Raw genomic sequence first — 6,210 nt, 5'->3', positions numbered from 1 at the left:
GAAACTGGTCCGCCCGCCATTGTCGCACCCCCTAATTCAGGGCCTGTTCAACCTGCTCCTTCGTAATCATCTGAGATCCCCAAGGATGAAAAGCTGCCGCGGGTCATCCCCCTCTTCAAAGGGGGAGACACCCTTGGACCCCAAACTGTTTACAGACCTAGTATCCATCCTGCCCTGCCTATCTAAGCGTCTTCGAAAGCCAAGTCAACAAACAGATCCACTGACCATCTCGATCCACCGTACCTTCTCAGCTGTGCCAAATCGGTTCCAGCCGGTCACGGGTGCCACCTCAGCCACGCGGCAAGGTACTTAAACGATATCATAAACCGCCATCGATAAAAGACATTACTGTGCAGCCGTCTTCATCGACCTGGCCAAGGCTTTCGCTCTGTCAATCACCATATTCTTATCGGCAAGGACTCAGTAGCCTCGCGTTTTCTAATGACTGCCTTGCCTGTTCACCAACTACTTTGCAGAGAGGGGTCAGTGTGTCAAATCGGAGGGCATGTTGTCCGGTCCTCTGGCAGTCTCTATGGGGGTCCACAGGGTTCATTCGCGGCGACTCTTTTCTCTGTATACATCAATGATGTTGCTCTTGCTGCGGGCGATTCCCTGATCCACCTCTACGAAGACGACACCATTCTATTACTTCCGGCCCTTCCTTGGACACTGTTGCTGGTCTAACCTCCAAACGAGCTTCAATGCCATTTTACAACACTCCTTCCGTGGCCTCCAACTTGCTCTTAAACGCTAGTAAAACCAATGCATGTGCTTTTTTCACCGTTGCTGCCTGCACCCGCACGCCCGACGAGGCATCACCACCCTGGACGGTTCCACCTAGAATATTGTGGACATCTTATAAGTACCTTAGGTGTCTGCTGACTGCAAATCTCCTTCCAGACTACATATCAAAACATCTCCATCCAAAATCAAATCAAGAATCGGCTTTCGGTATTCCGCAACAAAGCCTCGTCTTCACTTCACGCCGCCAAACTTACCTAGTAAAACTGACTATCTACCGATCCTCGACTTCGGCGAATGTCATCTACAAAATAGGCTACTCCAATACTCTACTCAGCAAACTGGATGCAGTTTATCACAGTGCCATTCGTTTTGTACTAAAAGGCACCTTATACGACCCACCACTGCGACCTGTATGCCCTAGTCGGCTGGCGGCCTCGCTACCATGTTCATCGTCAGACCCACTGGCCTCCAGCGGTCATCTACAGGCTATGCTAGGTAAGAAGTGCCGCCTTATTCAAGTTCACTGGTCACGCATGGCTAACCCACCCGCAGCACGCGCTCCAGCAGGTGTATCTCACTGATATCCCTAAGCCAAAACCTTCATTTGGGGACGCCTGTTTCCTTCCAGTTCTCTGCTGCCTGCGACTGGAACGAATTTGAAAAATCTTGAAGTTGGAGACTTTTATCTCCCTCAAAACAACTTTGAAAAAGCTGCTATCCGGAGGCAAGCTAACGATTTGCTGCAGCTGTACATAGTCATCTTAAACTACCCACCCAATTTACCTACCTCACCCCCCCATACTGCTTTTATGTATTTTACTTTTCTGCTCTTTTGCACACCAGTATCTCTTCTTGCACTATGATCATCTGTGATTTATCACTCCAGTGTTAAGTCTGCTAAATTGTAAATTATTCGATTTTGCCACTCATGCCTTTTGCACAACATTGTATATAGATTCTCTTTTTTTCTACCATGTTTATGGCTTGTTTATTGTTTACGCCATGTGTAACTCTGTGTTGTCTTTGTTCACACTGGCTATGCTTTATCTTGGCCAGGTCGCAGTTGCAAAATGAAACTGTTCTCAACTAGCCTACCTGGTTAATAAAGCGTCAAAATAAAAAATAAAATTAAAAAAATTGCATTGTTTGTAGTTTTCCTCTGGACATGTAGAGAATCTTACAGAACTTTGCATGCAGTTTCAATTGGGTGTTTGTCCCATTTGATGAAATCGTGTTTTGCAAGTGGACCACCACCTCGCTGCATAAAGTGCATGGTTCAATGACACATTCAATTAGTTTTAGCCAAATTTGGAATAGGTATTGCAATTTGAATTTTTTTTTTAATGGCGTTTGACTGCCCTTGCGTGCTTTTCTCTCTCTAGTTCATTCACTGCCTCATTAAGGTGTCCAATTGAGCTTATTTTTAAACCTAAGTATTGTAGTGTGTGCAGTACTCTATATTATTTTGTACCAATTGAGAACTTTGGGTCTAATTCCCTGACATCTGGATCTTCTCTGGAAAAATCATTATTTAGTATTTTGGGGGTTTACTGCCAGGGCCCAGGTCTGGCAGTACTGCTCTAGTAGGTCCAGGCTGCGGTTACGCACGCGTGGTGTGTGTGGGGAATCTTCTGTGGAACCAGCTGAGCATGAAGAGAAAGGGGGGAAATAATTGTGCATATTAATGGATTAGTTTTAAGCATCAATTAATTTTACAGTCGACTTGGTTTTTTCATGAAGGCATTCAGGAAGTGACAGGATATGCAGGAATGTGGTATTAGTAGTGGAGTTGGATAGTGGTAGTAGTGATAGAGGTAGTGACAGAGGAGTAATAGTGGTAGAGAGAGAGAGAGACTCTTTTGGAACTTGGGGGCTCCTAAATATCATTAGCCCTCGCTAAATAAATCTAAATATTTTCTTCTACGACTTCTTGTTGTTGCGTCAACCTTTTCCATCACATCTTATACGACTTAATGGGCACTGGGGACCTGGGGAGGCTGCTTGCACGCGCTAGTGAATGTTATTCTTCTTCAGCAAAGACGGACAAAATTATACTAGGATGGAAGCACATGTAAGCGATTATAACATCATAACGAATCGTGCAAAACATGTAAAGTTGACAGAAATATGTTAGTTAATGTAGAGACAAACGATTATGCATATTTTTTTTAAATCATAAAGTTCATTTACGAAAAATCGCGATTTAGCTGACTAGCTAACATTAGCCAGCTAGCTAGCTTCAAGCTTCATGGGTGTTGTGACATGAGAATGAAATTGTAATTCTGGTTGTTTAATGTTTTAGGGACTCCTGAAACAACCAGCAAACCAGGTTGTCGTCTTGTGAAACAGTGGAGTAAAGAATCTAGTAGCTAAAGCATTTACTGCAAATTGAATGTACAATTTTGTAGGCTTGCCTTGCTGATATTTGCCATCAATGCAGATAGATAAAATAACGAGCTAYCTATGTTCTTGCTTATTGGGCAGTGGAGGATAAAAATACCTGTATGCCTATGGATGTGTAGCTAGCTGTCTAGCCGATCTGTGTATGGWCCCAAACGTTTGGTATACATATTAGTTCAGAACCTAGATATGAACCTAAGCTATCATAGCTGGTTGTATCAACTTCAAAATAGTCTGAATGACATCATGAAGCCTATATGGATTGAGTAGAATATAATCTAACTTTGTGCCAAGGATGCAAGTCGTATATACATGTAGTTATTACCATGCATGAGATCCCCACAATGTAGTCTGTACATTTAATATATTCACTGATCATGTACTCTATCTTTGCAAATAAAGGTGCAGTTAAGGTATGCATGTCTTTGAGATTATTTTTCAGTCATATCCAATGCCAGGAGTATCAAATTCCAGTCTTTGAATGATGCTGTGTCTGCATGTATGTATTACAATTATACACTTCAACAGTGTTTACAAATCTTGGTCCTGGGACATCAATGGTTACACACTAGAAACATGATTTAACTAGTTAATGGCTGATTTGTAATTCATATATCCAGAAATATATTTTAAAAACAGTACATTACACTTCATCTGCATCATGTAAATAGTCTAAAACTGGTTCATCTAATGCTCTTCATCTGCATTGATCTGATAATCTATTAAATGCCATTTAAATAAGTATAAATCAATAACTAATTCACCGTTTGTCACAGAAACATCAAACTAGGTGTGAMTTATTCTATAAATGTCTAGCATACTTTTACAGCATTTTGTTTAGAGGAAACATTCCTGTTTTGATTTGATAGAAATACATGATGTCTATAAAATGCCCTTTAAAGCGGTTTAAATCAATAACTAATTCACCGTTTGTACAAGAGTCATCAAACTACATATGAGTAATTATATACATGTCTACTATACTTTTACAGCCTTTGTTTTTAGATTTATACCGCTTTAAAGGGCATCTTATAGATTTTATGTATTTCTATCAAATCAAAACCTCAACTATTTCACCGTTTGTCACAGAAACATCAAACTAGGAATGATGTGTTCTATAAATGTCTAGTATACTTTTACAACCTTTTGTTTAGAGTAGAAATTCCAGTTTTGTTTTGATTAGAAATACATAAATTCTCAAATATTGCATTTAAAGATGAAGAAATCAATAACTAATTCAGTGTATTGTCGCAGCAAAAAATAAAATATGCGTCATTTGCAATAACTTTAAAGAAATGTTAATTTCATGTGCAATTTGTTCTATGTGAAGTTGGACAATGTTTGCAATCTTAAATTGTATGCCAAATCAATCAGATCCAAATCAGTTCCACAATTTAAAGTAGTTGTGAAGGCACAACAGTCATTTATTTTTACGTCTCTAATTTAACAGCAAAGAGGACCCTTCCAATCATTTTCTATTTTGGCTTTGTTGAAGTCCATCGTTGTCACCCACAGACAACTGACTTCGGCTAGACGCCAGCCGAACTGAAGCATGCGAATGCATTTACCCTGTCTTACACAATTTATTAATTACACACCGTTATGATGATTATAGATAGTCTGTGGAGGAGGAACGGCACATGGATTAATTACACTCCTGATGGTTTCTTCTCCTCTGCTTTGAGCAGGGTTGCCAGGTCCAGATGAAATGACAATGACCCCTCAAAACCCTCCCACGGGGTCTGAAAACTAGTCAACATTTCTGTTGCAGCAAGAAATGATTTGCCACAATTCTCAACAAACCCTTTCCCATAACGTTACCTAGCGAATTAAGAAGGAATATCAACGTAATTTGTAACGACAGAAGAAAGTTTTCCATTAAAATGATTATTATTGCGAGCTTAATAATATGTCCCAACGTAAAATATGATTTGCCCTTATTAAACTCGCCACAACAATGGATGTCTGACTTGTTTGACTGCGATGATTCAGCAACAAGGCCCGAGGAGGCTTGGTAGGTTAAAGGCCAATATACCAAGGCTAAGGGCTGTTCTTAAGGCACTTGACAGCCCGCTTGGAGTTTGCCAAAAGGCACCTAAAGGACTCTCAGACCATGAAAAACAAGATTCTCTGGTCTGATGAAACCAAGATTGAACTTTTTGGCCTGAATGCCAAGCGTCACATCTGGAGGAAACCTGGCACCAAAACCTGCTCCAGAGTGCACATGACCTCAGACTGGGGTGAAGGTTCACCTTCCAACAGGACAACGCCCTAACCACACAGCCAAGACAACACAGGAGTGGCTTTGGGACAAGTCTCTGAATGTCCTTGAGTGGTCCAGCCAGAACCCGATCAAACAACCTGACAGAGCTTGACAGGATCTGCAAAGAAGAATGGGAGAAACTCCCCAAATACGGGTGTGTGTGAAGCTTGTAATGTCATACCCATGAAGACTCCAGGCTGTAATCGCTGCTTCAATAAAGTACTGAATACTTCTAAACTTGTTTTTGCTTTGTCATTGTGGGCTGTTGTGTGTAGACTGATGAGGGGAAAAAACAATTTAATACATTTTAGAATAATGCTGTAGTGTAACAAAATGTGGAAAAAGTCAAGGGGTCTGAATACTTTTCGAATGTACCGTAGGTGTCTCCATAATGACAGCTAAATAGCCTACCTACAATTGGTAAAAAGTTGTCAAGGAGTGTGCTGCTCTGTCTCCATAAATCAGCTGCAGCTCTCACTCAACAGTACTCTCCACACACACACACACACACACACACACACACACACACACACACACACACACACACACACACACACACACACACACACACACACACACACACACACACACACACACACACACCCAATCCCCCTTCCGGCCCTCATTCCCTCCCCACCAGTCTGTCACTCACTCACTTAGTTCAATTCAAAGGGCTTTATTGGCATGGGAAACATATGTTTACATTGCCAAAGCAAGTGAAATAGATAAAAACAAAAGTGAAAAACAATCAAAAATGAACACACTCAGTAACAGCCTGCTCACTGCCTGATAGTCAGCAGCAG

General features: G+C 41.2%; 1 long non-coding RNA gene across 1 annotated transcript; it reads left to right on the top strand.

Annotated features, from left to right (window-relative positions):
• Positions 1–2,746: 2,746 nt before the first annotated feature.
• On the top strand, positions 2,747–3,560 carry LOC139027158 (uncharacterized). The gene is made up of 2 exons (XR_011479203.1): positions 2,747–2,815; positions 3,047–3,560. It is a non-coding gene; the product is annotated as an uncharacterized lncRNA (long non-coding RNA).
• The last annotated feature ends 2,650 nt before the right edge of the window (positions 3,561–6,210 follow it).

Source organism: Salvelinus sp. IW2-2015, unplaced genomic scaffold (genome assembly GCF_002910315.2).
Source record: "Salvelinus sp. IW2-2015 unplaced genomic scaffold, ASM291031v2 Un_scaffold7792, whole genome shotgun sequence".
NCBI classification, from domain to species: domain Eukaryota; kingdom Metazoa; phylum Chordata; class Actinopteri; order Salmoniformes; family Salmonidae; genus Salvelinus; species Salvelinus sp. IW2-2015.
The sequence above is the reverse complement of the archived record's forward strand: the minus strand, read 5'-3'. Positions and strand labels throughout refer to the sequence as shown.